At 42.5% G+C, this 9,834-nt stretch overlaps 1 protein-coding gene and 1 long non-coding RNA gene across 2 annotated transcripts in view; one reads left to right on the forward strand and one right to left on the reverse strand.

The window, feature by feature from the left end:
• LOC138949486 (zinc finger MYND domain-containing protein 19-like) overlaps nt 1–9,834 on the forward strand; it is a 151,766-nt gene that overhangs the window by 21,240 nt on the left and 120,692 nt on the right. The window lies entirely within an intron of this gene.
• Nucleotides 4,519–6,134, reverse strand: LOC138948144 (uncharacterized). Its single transcript, XR_011449903.1, has 3 exons — nt 5,906–6,134; nt 5,316–5,381; nt 4,519–4,981 (listed from the first exon to the last, which is right to left on the reverse strand). It is a non-coding gene; the product is annotated as an uncharacterized lncRNA (long non-coding RNA).

Raw genomic sequence — 9,834 nt, forward strand, 5'->3', positions numbered from 1 at the left:
CATGTATGCAATGCTCTTAAGTGTTTGTTTGTTTTTAAATACTGTATATGTAGTTAATCTGAATGCGTAATCCCTCGTCCCCCTCCCCCTTCTTCTTGAAACTTAAGCTGCCTGTATGTGGCCCTGTTGGGCAATACATTGCTGTACTTTTTTAAAGAAATTTAAACAAAAACATTTCCGTTGTCTGGTCTTGTTTTTTTATGACTTTGCGAGTCCAATATTTTTTATGTTTATACTCGACCATTATTTTGATGTTTTATTAGTTTAATACTTTGATGAGATACTGTTTTAGGTATGAAATGATAGCATGTGCATGTGTGTAGGTATGCGAGCGCACGCTCGCGCGCGCGAGCATGTATCGGTGTGTGTATGTGTACAAGTGTGTGTGTGTGTGTGTGTGTGTGTGTGTGTGTGTGTGTGTGTGTGTGTGTGTGTATACGTGCGTGTGTGTGTGTGTGTGTGTGTGTATGTGCGCAGTCTTTGCTTCGTTTACAATTATTCTCTGTATACAGGTTGGAAGATTAGGCTAAGCCTAAAACCTTTATCCTTATGTAATAAAGTTCTGAAGTCGCTCTCTCTCTCTCTCTCTCTCTCTCTCTCTCTCTCTCTCTCTCTCTCTCTCAAGCGAGCGGTCGATCCACAGTATCGAGTGAATGTAGTTCACCCATGTGTAATTCCTCCTCCTTGGCATTTGACTACTGTCTGTGGTGTAAGGGGGTATGCGCAACATGCTTCCTCTGTCCTTTCCACGCAAATACCACACAGCCCTGGGCTGAGATTAAGCCACTGTTGGGGGTGGGGTGGGGTGGGAGGAGATAGGGGGAGGGGGGAAGATCGTTACCTGAATCGGGTCACGCTTTCTAGGAATTCAGCATCTTCCCTGTCCCTTCTCCACCTCTTTGTAATGTTTCTTTCTTTAAAAACCAAAGGATGTAAATAATTATTGTTAGATACGGAGCGGGGAGGGGGGATTGTGAGGCTGGATTTTTCTTTATGACAGAAAAAACACGCACGAACACACACACACACACACACCGAGGCCACTAGGGGGGGGGGGGGGTTAATAATGGAGGGGGGGGGGGGAGGACAATGGATGAGTGATTATTACCTGAATCAGATCGTCCCTTGTAGGAATTCTGCATCTTTGCCCCTTCCCTATCTCTTTGCCACGTTTTTGTCTTTAAAATAAACAAAAAAATAATATGATTATTGGGGGGGGGGAGGGGGGGGGGGGGTCTGACGGAGTGTTAGATTGTTAGCAGTTAGAAGGAGTAAGTTATAGGTTTCAACGTTCAAGCAAATTAAGTCCCCCCACCCCCACCGCCCTAGGAAGCATGCTTCTTTCGCTGAGACCCAGTCAACTGGAAATATGAAAAACAAAAGAACAACCTCAAATACGACGACAAATTGGTGAAGGAAAGCGCCATGAAACATCAATACACCAAACACTGATTCAGACGATTTCCCTGGTTGCCTTCAAAGATGGAGAATCTTTTCGCTGGCATCATTTTTCGCCACTGTGCATTCTGTGAACAATCATTCTTGTGTGTAACGGGGTTGTTTCGATAATATCAGGCACAGGAGGATGGGTATCCTAGCAACATTTATTTTTCCAACGCCCTTCCTTTTCCTTTTCCTCTCCCCTCGCTCTTTAAAGGCACAGTCCTTCCCATGACAGAAGTTGTGCTCACTATCTCATATCTGCCTGTGTTTTAACATGGGACATGAACATCCCTCCTCTTGGACACATGCCAACACTCAACAGCCAGGATGCTGTTTATACACAGTGGAATGGTGTTGTTAATGTCTTAAAAAAAGTCTTAAAAATGTCTAAAAAGCCACTCGTGTCAATTTGAACAAAAATAATTTTTCAAGAAATTCCAACTCTGCAAATTTACTCCCAATGTCGATTTGTGGTATGTGGCCAAACTGATAGATGGTCTTAGCCCATGTGGCCAAACAGATAGATGGCCTTAGCCCATGTGGCCAAACAGATAGATGGCCTTAGCCCATGTGGCCAAACAGATAGATGACCTTAGCCCATGTGGCCAAACAGATAGATGGCCTTAGCCCATGTGGCCAAACAGATAGATGACCTTAGCCCATGTGGCCAAACAGATAGATGTTCTTAGCCCATGTGGCCAAACAGATAGATGGTCTTAGCCCATGTGGCCAAACAGATAGATGGTCTTAGCCCATGTGGCAAAACAGATAGATGACCTTAGCCCATGTGGCCAAACAGATAGATGACCTTAGCCCATGTGGCCAAACAGATAGATGGCCTTAGCCCATGTGGCCAAACAGATAGATGTTCTTAGCCCATGTGGTCAAACAGATAGATTAGTGCGGTTACCGTGCCAAAAATCATGCTTCAACCCACCAGTTTTTGCAACAAAAAATTTTTTTGCGGGAATGTTCTCAAAACAGTCTGGTTAGTGCCCAGTGCAAAATCTAAGTTTCAAACTATCGGCACAATCGAGAAATTTGCATATTAGTGACGTCATACATTAGTGGAAGAAGACACTGTTTTGTTCTCCAAGATAAGCCTATCATGTTGCATCTCGTTAGAAAGATCTCGGCTCATGCTCAGAGGACTCAGAAATGCAGCTATTTAATATCTATGACGGCAGTAGTTGACACAAAACGCGTTGAAAATAGAATCCGAGTGCTTTTTCGCATAAACACACACACACACACACACACACTCACACACACACACACACACACTCACACACACACAAACATACACACACACACACACACACACACAAACATACACACACACACACACACACACACACACACACACACACACACACACACAGAAAAATACACACGCATGTGCTTTCAAGCACACGCACACTCTTTTATATTCTCTCACCTCTGCTTCTCAATATGCCTCGCCTTATTCAGTAAAGTTGGACGGGGAATTGGAGAAACTGGCACCACGACACTCTCCACACCCAGGCGAATAAACGAGTCCGTGTTCACGACAGCTGCATCTTCTTGTGTCACAGTCAGTCTTGCATGCACACCAAATCACTTTCAGAAGAGCTGCTGGTGCTGCTGGTAGGTCCGATGTGCTTTGGCAGCATTTGGGGCATACACAGTGCATAGTGCATCGTACAGGCCAGTTTCCGCCATGAGATGTCCTATACAAGCGAGAAAACTCATCTCCATGTGGAAGGGACCAAGCCGAAGAACTACAGAACGTAGCTCACTGAAAGCTGCTTCTGCTGATATGATGCTGAGGGCCTTCCACCACAGGGGCTGATCAAAAGGTGACTACAGGGGTTTTGTTGTATCGCCTAGCTTCAGCAGAAAGAAACAACAGCGTTGAATAGATACAAGTTTTGTCACTGGGTTTGAGATCAATCATCGGCAAGAAGACAATAGATGACTGACCTGGAAAGTCACCATTGTGGACGGCCTGCATTACTCCTGACCAGAACGGTCTCTGAGGACTGAGCAGCCATGCTGACTTCCATAGGACTTCAACTTCTTTGGTAGGGTGTTCAAGTAGGACTGTCCTTAACTTCTCATAGGTGAGACTTGCCAGGCCTTCACATCTCTCATCGTAGAAACTGATTTTGACACGGGCTTTCTTCATGACCTCCTCAAGCCTAACCTCTGTTTTCAGAGCGATGGACGACCTATTTTTGATGAACGGGGTTATGGAAGCAATCATGCCCATTCCATGGAAGGTATTCAGGCCATCAATTGTTCCAGTGTTATGATCGACATTGTCTGCCATGTACTGCATGAAATGTTCATCTGTGGCTGGCACGATTATCTCCTGGGTGGCAGCCGCACTCATTTCGTCCGTCTTTACTTCTCTGTAAGAGGAGCTGAATCCAAGGGAGTACAGAACCAAAACAGTGGTGCATCTTAACTCCAAGACCAATCTGCAGTGGAGCAATTAAAATTCTTGGGCGAGCTGCTTGCATAATTGCTTGGCCGATTGAAGCAACCTTCACATCAGTGTCCTTTCCACTGAAGATCTCTCGGAGGAAAGTTTGCTGTAATTGAGAAAGTGCTGTCTGGACTTCGGGTATTCTTTTCTGCTGGTGTTTATCTTCTTAATGTCACTTTTGATAAGTTCAGCAGCAGCTCTGATGATGTTGTCTTTTTGAGTTTCTTCGTCGGTCGTCTCAGGTGTTGAATAAAAGGAATGAAAAATAGACCATGTAGTCCTCTGAAATGTTACCACGTTTGCTTTCCCATCCATTTCTGTGATGATAATTTCATTACCAAAATGTTTCTTTAATTCTTCTTTCATCTTTGAGTGACTATAACAGTCACCACATGTAAACTCTTTCATTTTTCTGATGAGGTCGATGATGGTGACTTCTGTATCGTTTTTTTGCAGATAATTGACAACTTTTCTGAACGCTTCTGCTCTTTTTTCATCGACTGGTCTTCCTTGTTTTGGTCTTTTGTTGTCAGTGTCTGATGCAAAGCACTTTGGAAGTTTCCTTTTTGTTCTAAAATTAGTGCTGCATGATTGGTGGTACAAAGCATCAGCTGCTGGAGGGTCCGAGACGAATTCTATCTTGCCTTTTACCTTTTCAGGCCATTCGTCTGCTCTTTCAGCACAGATTCTATAGACGGTCTTCTGAAAATCTAAAGTGCGAACAGGAAGTACTGTTGGACCTCGTTTTGAAACAAGTTCTGCATGCATGCCACAAAATAAACAACATTTCCTGAAATCAAAGGGCTGATTCTTTGACCGCAGTCCTTGGTTCAAATTTGCAGCAGTATCTTCATCTTTTTTCCCACGAAGGTAGGCTGCTATGTTGTGCTTGTTTGTATATGAACTGCGACAACATACATGCACAGCCTGCCCCTCTGCAACAACAATTCAATCACCACGCTGGGTACTGACTCTGTGTATGGTGTCTCTTCCCTTCTGTTGCGGAATGACGATCTGCTCCCCTGAATAAAGGCTGCCTCCACACAGGATACACAACTGCTCCATGATCTGGAAAAAAATACATTTATAACATAAACTTAAATAAAGCAGTTGGATTGACACTGTGTGTATAATTGTCCAGACGCTAATTAATTTTGTCTTTAAGTAGTACAGCATATTTTATTATATAATATCCTGAATACAGTGAAACACCCTTATTTGGACCCTCCATTTTAAGACCTGGTTTTCTCAGATTATTTTGTTGGTCTTAAGAAAGGGGGTTCCACTGAAACATGATTTATTGAAAATATAATATATACGGGATTTGTTTTATTAAGCCTTTTTTATGAAAACTTTTTTATTTTTTAGCCTTTAATAGAAATTGCTGATATGTCAAACCTACCTCATTCTTGTCTCATTCGCAGTGGTCACTGGTGTAGAGCAAGGTTTTCGCTCAGAAAGCAGGTGACTGTAGAAAAAAATGATAACATTAATGATTTACGCATCAAATAAAGGCTATCGAGATAGCATTCCATCAGAGAAGTGCCTAAAGTGTCAGCAATGGCGACAATAACATAAAAACATAAATAAAACATCACCGAACAGTGCAACAGGAAGGTTATTTTTGACAGCATTCGCCTACCATACATACTGGAAGCACGATCAACAATTCGCACGGTCTTTGAGTATAATATACATTTTTTTTTCTAATCTAACTTCATAATTGTATTTGTGATGCTGAGCTTATCCACTGCAAAGATTATCTGCACGTTTGAAACGGTGAAACAAGTTTTAGACTCATGTTGTGCTGTCTGGAAGCAGACGAACTTTTAGCGAAGCTAGGTCGTCTGCATATCAGTTTTTTTTCTTTCCAATGCATTCGTAAGGCATAAATAAAGAACTAGCGCTAGCATTCTACACATGCAGCCGAGAAAATGAAGTGGTAAAAATGTTAAAGGACGAATAAAAACGTAAAGATTATCGATTACTCACCTTTTTGCATGTGGCCACGCGAAGCACGTTCGACTAGACTTTGAGTGCATGGCGCGCATAAACTTCCGGCTTTGCGACGGCAGGCCAAACCAGTCAAATCTGCTTGTTCCGTGTGATTGCATGACTTTTCTGATCCGATAACTCACTTATTCCATTACCTCAGGGCTTAGATTTTGAACTGGGTACTAAAGGACACTTTATCTACCAGTCTGTGCTGATTTCATTTTTGTTGCAATAAGTGGTACCCCTTTAGCTCCCGTAATTCCACTAGATGGTCTTAGCCCATGTGGCAAAACAGATAGATGGTCGTAGCCCATGTCTTCTTCTTGACGTTCGCTGGCGCTACACACTCGGTCCAGCTCGGTTGATGAAGGTCGTCGTCTTCTCCAACTCTAGTGGACTGCCACTGAGCAGTATCCCATGCAAAAGCCTGGTCAGACGGAAAGCCGAACTCTTTACACGGGAAGTACATTGCCTTTCACCCCACGAGGGAGATTCGTACATCTTGCAGGAACGATGTCTTTAGACAATAAATATCCGCAGCTGCCCCGCCTTACCGCTATGACGGCTGACGAAATGAACACAAGCAGTTGGGAAAAGTGCAGTGTAATTTCTGGGTTGACTTGATCTGTGGATAGGTATGTAGATGAAATTCGAAACAGATAAACTCTTAACATTCCAAAATTGTAAAAAAACAAAAAAACAAGCAGGTTTTCAGTTCCTCGCTATTACTTTTGTACTTTTTTCCCCCACTTTGGAGACATGTAGATCGAAGTTTGTGAGACGAATTGTTAAAAAAAAAAAAGGAAGTAAGTTTTTCCTTTGCTCCTTTTAATTTTTGTGTGTTAAAGTAGATCGATGTACAGGAGACGCTTAGCATCGCCTATTGCGAGAACGCTCAGTCCAGGTTGGTGTGGTCCAACTCGGCCCCAGCCGGCAGCTGCATTAGCTATGTCCCTTTGCTAACCTTGACCCATGTAAAGACTTAAACAGTATACAGCCCGCTTTCCCCTATATCTAACAGTCAGTTAAATGATAATATAATGTGTCCACGCTTGACGCTTTTGTATGACAGTTGTAAATGCAGCATCTGCTCTGCTGCTGTGTGTCAGTGCTGCACAAAGGATACACTTTTTTTTTATATGAGCCCATATTCAGTTCATTTCAAAAATATATAAATATACACTTCATCTTCTTTCTCATCTTTCCATAAACATAATTATGTAATAATATTAACAGCAACGACATCCTGTTCTCTGCATATTTCCTAATCGTGAATGAAAAAAATGATAAGCAACAACATTATAAATCATCCTTATCTTGCTCAAGTCAACTAGCGACAGGCAGACACACGAAATGTTTTATGTTCAAATACCAACTAAAAAACATGAACCTCATAATTATTAACTCGCAAAGGATACACATGCATTCACGGAACACATGCCGCTATCCCATATTTGTACCATGAATCATGTTGGTAGATAGGACCCTGAATAGTTGCAGAGATGACAGCTGCTTCACGATACATATGGGGGATAACGGCAGAATATCTCACGGCTTGTATTGGTTTGAACAGGTTTTTTTTTATTCAGTTGCATAAATACAAAGCCGTAATTGAAAGTTGTAATTAGGGGAGCACAACAAAATAAACTTATAAATGTGCTCTTAGAAACAAACGAGTAATGTGGCGGACAATATTGTAAATGCATGATATTTAAACAAATGAAAACAAAAACAACAACAACGATAACTATAGCAACAGTGGTACGGAAATCTCACACATACAACGCACACACACACACACACACCGTGGCACACACACACACACACACACACACACACACACACACACACACTCCATAGAGACACACACATAGAGACACACACTCCATAGAGACACACACATAGAGACACAGAGGACAATCAGATACAGGGAGAGAGAGAGAGAGAGAGAGAGAGAGAGAGAGAGAGAGAGAGAGAGAGAGAGAGAGAGAGAGAGAGAGAGAGAGAGATTGCATCCACTATAGATCAATTCAATGCTCTAATAACAAAAAAACACGGTTTGTATTGTATCCAAGCTGGACAGTAGACGATGATGGGAAATAACTTGGTCGGGGTTGTGTGGGTTGTGAAAGAGTGAATACTCTTGCTTTTAGTGAGGCAAACTCTCCCACGTGATATTATAGGTCAGTCACTATGTGTCCGAAACGCGTGGACAATGAGCACATGTGGAAGGCTTGCCCCGCGGCAAGAATATCATTATATTGACTCCTTCACAACCCACACAATCCCCACAGACTTATTTCCGGAGTTGGTCTACTGCATACACCCAACACAGTCAGCGTCCCTCTAACTCATGAATCGTATCGGTATAATGGGTGCTCTGGACAGTCCAAGGAGCGACAGCTGCTAACTAAGTACTGCTATAATATCTCATTTCTGCTAACCTTGGTCCGCGTATAGAAATTAGAATACAGCCCACTTTCTCCTATATCTTTACACACACAAACACACCCATACACACACACATTCGCACGCACACACGCGCGCGCGCACGCACACACACACACACACACACACACACACACGCACGCACACACGCACGCGCACACACACCACACACACACATACACACATACAGGCGCGCGCGTGAATGTATGCATGGCAATCACTTTGGACAGTCGTTGGGGCGACAGGTGCTGTGCCGCTGTTGTGTACCTGAGATAACCTTGCTGTACACCAATACACAGAACTATGTATCCCAGGAACACAGCCCCCTGTCCCCTATCTCCATGAAACTCGGCCCCCTTGCTATCTAATACATCACAGTAGTATGAGTTATTATGGGGGCGAGGACGCCCCCATTCTATACGGATAGTTTCGAGGTTGACCATGGGCAGCGCCATTTTGTTGTGAAATACGTCATCAGTTTGTGTACACAGGAAGTTGTGACATCCGTCACCCTATGGGACGTCAAAATTGTTCATCTGTAGAAAGTTGTGAAATCCGTCACCCTATGGGAGGGGTGACGTCAAAATTGGTCATCACAGAGTTTGTGTAACACAGGAAGTTGTGAAATACGTCACCCTATGGGAGGGGTGACGTCAAAATTGTTCAACAAAAACATGATATGTCGCATTGTGCAGGGTCAACTGCAACAAACTCAAACCGAGCCATTCATACCTAGCTGTATTTGAGTGACTTATATACCCGACATTTTTATTTCTTATTTTTAGCACAGGTGTAGGAAAAATCATGAACCAAAATGTTATTTATTTTCTAATTTAACATTTTTTTTACAAATATGACCATGGTCTTTTAAACATACAGTGACATTAAACATTGTTATGTTAAAAAAAGAAAAAAGAAAAAAAGCTTTTGTGCACAAATCAGAAAATACATTGTACATTTTACCTACAGGCCAAACCGTGAGTGTCTGTGGCAAAGCCCGACCCAGGAAATTGCACTGATTTTATATTTAGATTAGAGGGAAATTGTCAAGAACAGGCGCTTGCATTTGGATGTGTCCAATGATAGTAGGTTTGGTTGTGATCAATCACAATAATGTAGGAATAAAAATGTATGACAGTTTAGTATGATGACATGTAATTCACATATGCTGAAATATGATATTATACATCATGTAATATTATTATGGCTGTTGCCATGACCATGAAACCCAACAAAGGTTTAATGTAATGTAATTCAAAATACCAAAACCGAGCACCTATTAATCTCGTCTTTGCGCGTGAAGATTGAGGCCGTCTGCCAGTAGCGGTTAGGTCATACAGTGGAACCCCTCTCTAGCGACCTTTAAAATGTTGACAAAAATCGGTCCTTGTGGAGGGGGGTCCTTACAGAGGGAGGGGGCGGAGTCAGGGGGCCACAAAGACAGTCAGATTTAAAAAAAAAAGAAAACAGAGAAGTTT

This window comes from Littorina saxatilis, linkage group LG15 (genome assembly GCF_037325665.1).
Source record: "Littorina saxatilis isolate snail1 linkage group LG15, US_GU_Lsax_2.0, whole genome shotgun sequence".
NCBI lineage: Eukaryota > Metazoa > Mollusca > Gastropoda > Littorinimorpha > Littorinidae > Littorina > Littorina saxatilis.